Raw genomic sequence first — 9,104 nt, 5'->3', positions numbered from 1 at the left:
ACAGACTGATATTTTAAAGTGGGACCAAGATTCAGCTTGCATTGCTGGAAACAAGTTTGTTCTGCGCTGAAACGCTGTTTTCTGACATTTCAGGCTCTAACTTCAAAAATCATGCAAAACACTTCTAACACCTTCAGATATGTTTCTCTGTGTTGCAAATTAGGTTTTATTCATGCACAGACTGCAATATTAAAGTGGGACAGAGATTCAGCTTGCATTGCTTGAAACAAGTTTGTTCTGCACTGAAACGCTGTTTCCTGACATTTCAGGCTCTAACTTCAAAAATCATGCAAAACACTTCTAACACCTTCAGATATGTTTCTCTGTGTTGCAAAATAGGTTTTATTCATGCACAGACTGATATTTTAAAGTGGGACCAAGATTCAGCTTGCATTGCTGGAACCAAGTTTGTTCTGCGCTGAAACGCTGTTTTCTGACACTTCAGGCTCTAACTTCAAAAATCATGCAAAACACTTCTAACACCTTCAGATATGTTTCTCTGTGTTGCAAAATAGGTTTTATTCATGCACAGACTGATATTTTAAAGTGGGACCAAGATTCAGCTTGCATTGCTGGAATCAAGTTTGTTCTGCGCTGAAACGCTGTTTTCTGACATTTCAGGCTGTAACTTCAAAAATCATGCAAAACACTTCTAACACCTTCAGATATGTTTCTCTGTGTTGCAAAATAGGTTTTATTCATGCACAGACTGATATTTTAAAGTGGGACCAAGATTCAGCTTGCATTGCTGGAATCAAGTTTGTTCTGCGCTGAAACGCTGTTTTCTGACATTTCAGGCTCTAACTTCAAAAATCATTCAAAACACTTCTAACACCTTTAGATATGTTTCTCTGTGTTGCAAAATAGGTTTTATTCATGCACAGACTGATATTTTAAAGTGGGACCAAGATTCAGCTTGCATTGCTGGAACCAAGTTTGTTCTGCGCTGAAACGCTGTTTTCTGACACTTCAGGCTCTAACTTCAAAAATCATGCAAAACACTTCTAACACCTTCAGATATGTTTCTCTGTGTTGCAAAATAGGTTTTATTCATGCACAGACTGACATTTTAAAGTGGGACCAAGATTCAGCTTGCATTGCTTGAACCAAGTTTGTTCTGCACTGAAACGCTGTTTTCTGACACTTCAGGCTCTAACTTCAAAAATCATGCAAAACACTTCTAACACCTTCAGATATGTTTCTCTGTGTTGCAAAATAGGTTTTATTCATGCACAGACTGCAATATTAAAGTGGGACAGAGATTCAGCTTGCATTGCTTGAAACAAGTTTGTTCTCCACTGAAACGCTGTTTTCTGACATTTCAGGCTCTAACTTCAAAAATCATGCAAAACACTTCTAACACCTTCAGATATGTTTCTCTGTGTTGCAAAATAGGTTTTATTCATGCACAGACTGATATTTTAAAGTGGGACCAAGATTCAGCTTGCATTGCTGGAATCAAGTTTGTTCTGCGCTGAAACGCTGTTTTCTGACATTTCAGGCTCTAACTTCAAAAATCATGCAAAACACTTCTAACACCTTTAGATATGTTTCTCTGTGTTGCAAAATAGGTTTTATTCATGCACAGACTGATATTTTAAAGTGGGACCAAGATTCAGCTTGCATTGCTGGAACCAAGTTTGTTCTGCGCTGAAACGCTGTTTTCTGACATTTCAGGCTGTAACTTCAAAAATCATGCAAAACACTTCTAACACCTTCAGATATGTTTCTCTGTGTTGCAAAATAGGTTTTATTCATGCACAGACTGATATTTTAAAGTGGGACCAAGATTCAGCTTGCATTGCTGGAATCAAGTTTGTTCTGCGCTGAAACGCTGTTTTCTGACATTTCAGGCTCTAACTTCAAAAATCATGCAAAACACTTCTAACACCTTTAGATGTTTCTCTGTGTTGCAAAATAGGTTTTATTCATGCACAGACTGATATTTTAAAGTGGGACCAAGATTCAGCTTGCATTGCTGGAACCAAGTTTGTTCTGCGCTGAAACGCTGTTTTCTGACACTTCAGGCTCTAACTTCAAAAATCATGCAAAACACTTCTAACACCTTCAGATATGTTTCTCTGTGTTGCAAAATAGGTTTTATTCATGCACAGACTGACATTTTAAAGTGGGACCAAGATTCAGCTTGCATTGCTGGAACCAAGTTTGTTCTGCACTGAAACGCTGTTTTCTGACACTTCAGGCTCTAACTTCAAAAATCATGCAAAACACTTCTAACACCTTCAGATATGTTTCTCTGTGTTGCAAAATAGGTTTTATTCATGCACAGACTGATATTTTAAAGTGGGACCAAGATTCAGCTTGCATTGCTGGAATCAAGTTTGTTCTGCGCTGAAACGCTGTTTTCTGACATTTCAGGCTCTAACTTCAAAAATCATGCAAAACACTTCTAACACCTTTAGATATGTTTCTCTGTGTTGCAAAATAGGTTTTATTCATGCACAGACTGATATTTTAAAGTGGGACCAAGATTCAGCTTGCATTGCTGGAACCAAGTTTGTTCTGCGCTGAAACGCTGTTTTCTGACATTTCAGGCTGTAACTTCAAAAATCATGCAAAACACTTCTAACACCTTCAGATATGTTTCTCTGTGTTGCAAAATAGGTTTTATTCATGCACAGACTGATATTTTAAAGTGGGACCAAGATTCAGCTTGCATTGCTGGAATCAAGTTTGTTCTGCGCTGAAACGCTGTTTTCTGACATTTCAGGCTCTAACTTCAAAAATCATGCAAAACACTTCTAACACCTTTAGATGTTTCTCTGTGTTGCAAAATAGGTTTTATTCATGCACAGACTGATATTTTAAAGTGGGACCAAGATTCAGCTTGCATTGCTGGAACCAAGTTTGTTCTGCGCTGAAACGCTGTTTTCTGACACTTCAGGCTCTAACTTCAAAAATCATGCAAAACACTTCTAACACCTTCAGATATGTTTCTCTGTGTTGCAAAATAGGTTTTATTCATGCACAGACTGACATTTTAAAGTGGGACCAAGATTCAGCTTGCATTGCTGGAACCAAGTTTGTTCTGCACTGAAACGCTGTTTTCTGACACTTCAGGCTCTAACTTCAAAAATCATGCAAAACACTTCTAACACCTTCAGATATGTTTCTCTGTGTTGCAAAATAGGTTTTATTCATGCACAGACTGACATTTTAAAGTGGGACCAAGATTCAGCTTGCATTGCTGGAACCAAGTTTGTTCTGCACTGAAACGCTGTTTTCTGACACTTCAGGCTCTAACTTCAAAAATCATGCAAAACACTTCTAACACCTTCAGATATGTTTCTCTGTGTTGCAAAATAGGTTTTATTCATGCACAGACTGCAATATTAAAGTGGGACAGAGATTCAGCTTGCATTGCTTGAAACAAGTTTGTTCTGCACTGAAACGCTGTTTTCTGACATTTCAGGCTCTAACTTCAAAAATCATGCAAAACACTTCTAACACCTTCAGATATGTTTCTCTGTGTTGCAAAATAGGTTTTATTCATGCACAGACTGATATTTTAAAGTGGGACCAAGATTCAGCTTGCATTGCTGGAACCAAATTTGTTCTGCGCTGAAACGCTGTTTTCTGACACTTCAGGCTCTAACTTCAAAAATCATGCAAAACACTTCTAACACCTTCAGATATGTTTCTCTGTGTTGCAAAATAGGTTTTATTCATGCACAGACTGCAATATTAAAGTGGGACAGAGATTCAGCTTGCATTGCTTGAAACAAGTTTGTTCTGCACTGAAACGCTGTTTTCTGACATTTCAGGCTCTAACTTCAAAAATCATGCAAAACACTTCTAACACCTTCAGATATGTTTCTCTGTGTTGCAAAATAGGTTTTATTCATGCACAGACTGATATTTTAAAGTGGGACCAAGATTCAGCTTGCATTGCTGGAACCAAGTTTGTTCTGCGCTGAAACGCTGTTTTCTGACATTTCAGGCTGTAACTTCAAAAATCATGCAAAACACTTCTAACACCTTCAGATATGTTTCTCTGTGTTGCAAAATAGGTTTTATTCATGCACAGACTGCAATATTAAAGTGGGACAGAGATTCAGCTTGCATTGCTTGAAACAAGTTTGTTCTGCACTGAAACGCTGTTTCCTGACATTTCAGGCTCTAACTTCAAAAATCATGCAAAACACTTCTACACTCAAAAAAATGAAACCTTGAGTTTAATTAAATTTTTCTTGTCAACAGGTTCCACAAAATTTTATTATGAAACCTGAAAACAAATATTTCAATTTTATTTAACTTAATGGGGCTGTTTTAGGGAGAAATAATATTTTTGACTCAAGCCAACTATTATCACTAATTTTTACTCAACAAGAGACATTTGAGTTCAACTAACTAAAGTCAGTTATGTTATATGGACTAACAAAATTTGTTTTGAAGTTGCATATTAAATATTTGTTTATTCAAAGTGAACTAATGATTTTACAACAAAACATTACATTTAAGCTTAATTAATCAAAATAAAATGCTTTCACTAACTTAAATTTTTACTAGTTAGGTTGAATTAACTCTAGTTTGTCAACAGGTTCCACACAAATAACTTTAGTAAACTCAACTCAACCTTTGTTAGTTCCTTTATTCACCAACAGAAGAGTTTATCAACAACACAGCTGTTTTTTTTAATTCTGTTTTACAAAAGAGGAAGAAGAAGAAAACAGTTAAACAATGTTATCTTTACATAAAAAAATGCTTAATGTAAGTTCACTCATACAGTTTGTTTTTAAGCATGTACCTTGGTTGAGAGTCAGGTAGCATCCAGCTGGATGAATATTTTCTGAAGCACCTCAAAGAACATTTTCAGTTCCTGAGAATAACTGAGGTTCATTGTATACATGACACCCAATAAGAGTCCACATGCAGAAGAGATGTCTCCCATGTCGCGAAGCACTTCAACACCTTCAGTCACTATTCCAACATCAACTGGAGTGTTGGTGGAATCCCCTCCCTCAGCGTTAGTGAAGTAGATGCCAATAACAACTTGTTCAAGGTCCCTCTGTGCAGCACAGCCATCTGAATCCTTTCCACACACAAAAAAAGGACAACAATGAAATTACCAACCAATTACATAATTCTTAAGAGCTAATTTGCATTGAAGTTTTCTCCATACATGTTTTAAAATAGTGCTAACTATACTCACTACTCACTAACTTTTGGTCCAAATTGATTTCTCACAATTTATACACTAACTGGCCATTTTATCTAGACTCGATAGGATATAGGATATACAGTCAAAGCAAAAATTATTCAGAAACTAAATATAATTTTAATATTTTTTTTTTTTTTACTTGTGGGTGCAAGAAAGTATGTGGGTAGTTTATTTATGTAAGTGAGGATAGCAAAATAAAGTAAACTGTGACATATTAAATCCAAAAATTATACAGTGGACTACCAGTAAAATTGATAATTTGGGACCAAAAATTATAAATTCAGGTTTGCATGGTTGCACCTGGTTGACAGCATGTCCAGGAGACTACAGGCTGTCATTCAGGCTAAGGTTGGCCTGACAAACAATTGATATTTGTCCTACAAACAGTTTTCTGAATACTTTTTGGTTGATTGTAATCCATAACATATCTTTCTATTAAAGTTCTCTAACGTTATCAAGATGAGTTTGTTTTGACACAGTTTAACTCTAAGCCCTTGTCATATTTTATTACCATTGTATTTCATTGTCATATTTTATTACCATCAAATCTGTTTGATAAATGAAGTTAACCAACCATCATTATTCATATTCTTATGTACGCAATTTTACAAATTTACCAGTAAATTTAAAAATATCGGTACTCGATAATCGACAAGTACAAAAAATAAAAGTATTGGTATTGGGTGAGTATACTGGAAAAAGTGGTATCAGTGCATCCCTAGTCTACTCCAAAATAACAATTCCTACAAGCCATATCCCACAATGTTAAATGGATTTTGTGATATTATTAAAAGCCCTATGATACCGTTACTGCTGCAGTAATTGTTAGTATTACCTACCAGTTACTCTTGGAAGAGACTTCTTGGATCTTCATTTAGATAGATACAAAGTTCCCTGAGGAGGCACTCCCTCTTCTTTTCTTTTTCATTCTAAATATAAAAAAAAATCTGCATCAACATGCATACTATAAACCTATTACACTTCTAGAATTATGTGAAATGGGTGAAACTTTAACTATAAAAGTAGGCACTTAACTTAAAATAACAATAATTTTAAATATTTATATAATCTGTTAAAAACTAAATTATCAATTGCTACTGATAATAAAAAGTAAACAGGATACAAACAGAAACAAGCTAACAAACAAATGAAATGGTCACACAAGAAACAGTATTTACATTAGTAGATGTTGCAGATCTTACCTTTTGCAAGTAAAGCACCTTGGCAGGAACACAAAACACACCTTTCATTAAGGACCTGAAAAAATTACAAAGGATAAAAACAAAATTTGATAAAGATTTTGTAAAATTAAATTAATCTGAACTAAAAAACTACAAACCAATAAATAAATCACACTTTGTAATTTTTATTGAAAGTATCACAACAAATTGAACAAAATAACTGAAGGTCTAAACCAAGTGTTAACCACTGTTAATTTTGACAGCAGATTTAAGTTTAGTTTTAGTCGGATGGGTGGTTGAACTTAGTATCGCAATTTCAACGGCGAATGACTGTAGTATTGTTTTTCAAATTAGCAAGTATGTCAACTTAGTACGTTTCTTAAAAGTATCTGCAAAAATATGATTGTATTTTTAGAAAAAAGTCAGAAAATACTGATACCAACCAGAGTGATTAACAGAACCCTTAAAGTAAAGAGAAGATGATTTCTATCCACTGGTAACCTTTTACAATACTGGTCCACAAACATGCATTAATTCATGTTTAATTAATGCACAGATAATCACAAGCTAATGTAAAATTCATGAAGAACTAAACCATGTATTAATGGTTACTACATCAGCACTAATGAGCATTCTATAGGATTCATAGATTAAGTAATCAATAAATTGTTATTGGTTGAATGTGTCACAATGCATCAATTCCTTAATGACTTATTTTATTAATTAATGATGTAAATTCATGTTAGTTACCTTAGTGGTCAAAGCTATGTACTTAAGCTTCTAGTTGTCTGCTTTAATAAATCATTAGCTAATGATTTGCAAAGATATCATTATGGTATGACTTGTTGAGGCACAGAACTTGTGTGGTTATAGCTAATGATTAATTAAGGCAGACATGCATGGATTGAACCCATTGTGGTAATTAACACATACATTTTTAGTTAATAAAATAAGTTATTAGGGAATTAATACAATATGACACATTTAACTAATAACAATTTATTGATTACTTACTCTATGAATCATATAGAATTATCATTTGTTGCTAATGCAGTAATTATGAATAAATGGTTTAATTCTTCATTAATTATATATTAACTCATGATTATCTCTGCATTAGTTAAGCATGAATTAATGCATATTTGAGCACCCCTATTGTGACGTGTTACCAATCCACTCCAGGCTTTGATCACATCCCCCTCAGCAGGCTGAATACACCGTGGCTTTTCAAACTTAAATGAAGACATTTATTACATTATTTGATAAATTAAATTCCATTTACAGCCTTAAAATTGTGAAAAGTGAATATAAGTAACCCTGCAATAGGCGGAAACAATCCATCGTAGACTCGCTCCAGTAAATGGAAATCCATCGTAGTGATGGAGAACTTTAATCCATGAACTAACTTTTATTACTTTTCTTTTCGCCCAAATAATGTAAATATGCAGCAGACCAACCTGCACCATGTGGCTAAGCTAGCATGCTAATACTAGATCTCTCTAAAACTAAAGCAGGACAAAAATAACATATCTTATTACAATTAAAAAAGATCAATACTTGTGGAAAAACAAATATCCTCCTACCTTTACCAGTCGTTGAAAAGGCAAGAAGTCCCTCTGTCAAAACCAATTGAAGAAAAACTTTGCAGGGGGTCACGCAGGTGTGCAGAAATTCAAATATCTTTCCGGTGTAGTCTGATGTGTCTTGCTCTTCTTCTTTGGGGTTTCATGGCAGTTGCCGTCGCACTATACTGCCACCCTCTGGATGTAAGAATTTTTTACTTAACTTAAATGGTTTGTGTTAAGACAAGGCGTTAGGATTTTGTACAGTTAAATTGAGTCATAATTACGTGGATCTTAATAGAAAAAAACATTTAAAGTCAACAAAGACAATAACTGTAAGTAAACTGAATATAAAAATAGTATGTAAAGTGCACAACCTTCCTTGTTCATTTTTTTGAGTGAACACCTTCAGATATGTTTCTCTGTGTTGCAAAATAGGTTTTATTCATGCACAGACTGATATTTTAAAGTGGGACCAAGATTCAGCTTGCATTGCTGGAACCAAGTTTGTTCTGCGCTGAAACGCTGTTTTCTGACACTTCAGGCTCTAACTTCAAAAATCATGCAAAACACTTCTAACACCTTCAGATATGTTTCTCTGTGTTGCAAAATAGGTTTTATTCATGCACAGACTGCAATATTAAAGTGGGACAGAGATTCAGCTTGCATTGCTTGAAACAAGTTTGTTCTGCACTGAAACGCTGTTTCCTGACATTTCAGGCTCTAACTTCAAAAATCATGCAAAACACTTCTAACACCTTCAGATATGTTTCTCTGTGTTGCAAAATAGGTTTTATTCATGCACAGACTGATATTTTAAAGTGGGACCAAGATTCAGCTTGCATTGCTGGAAACAAGTTTGTTCTGCGCTGAAACGCTGTTTTCTGACATTTCAGGGTCTAACTTCAAAAATCATGCAAAACACTTCTAACACCTTCAGATATGTTTCTCTGTGTTGCAAAATAGGTTTTATTCATGCACAGACTGATATTTTAAAGTGGGACCAAGATTCAGCTTGCATTGCTTGAAACAAGTTTGTTCTGCACTGAAACGCTGTTTCCTGACATTTCAGGCTCTAACTTCAAAAATCATGCAAAACACTTCTAACACCTTCAGATATGTTTCTCTGTGTTGCAAAATAGGTTTTATTCATGCACAGACTGATATTTTAAAGTGGGA

General features: G+C 34.8%; 1 long non-coding RNA gene across 1 annotated transcript; it reads right to left on the bottom strand.

Moving 5' to 3' along the window:
- Window positions 1–4,887: 4,887 nt before the first annotated feature.
- Window positions 4,888–8,050, bottom strand: LOC141348646 (uncharacterized). The gene is made up of 4 exons (XR_012357532.1): window positions 7,947–8,050; window positions 6,385–6,439; window positions 6,022–6,111; window positions 4,888–5,053 (listed from the first exon to the last, which is right to left on the bottom strand). It is a non-coding gene; the product is annotated as an uncharacterized lncRNA (long non-coding RNA).
- Between the last annotated feature and the right edge of the window lie 1,054 nt (window positions 8,051–9,104).

The sequence above is a fragment of the Garra rufa genome, chromosome 13, assembly GCF_049309525.1.
Source record: "Garra rufa chromosome 13, GarRuf1.0, whole genome shotgun sequence".
NCBI lineage: Eukaryota > Metazoa > Chordata > Actinopteri > Cypriniformes > Cyprinidae > Garra > Garra rufa.
This window is presented reverse-complemented; position numbering and strand designations above follow the sequence as displayed.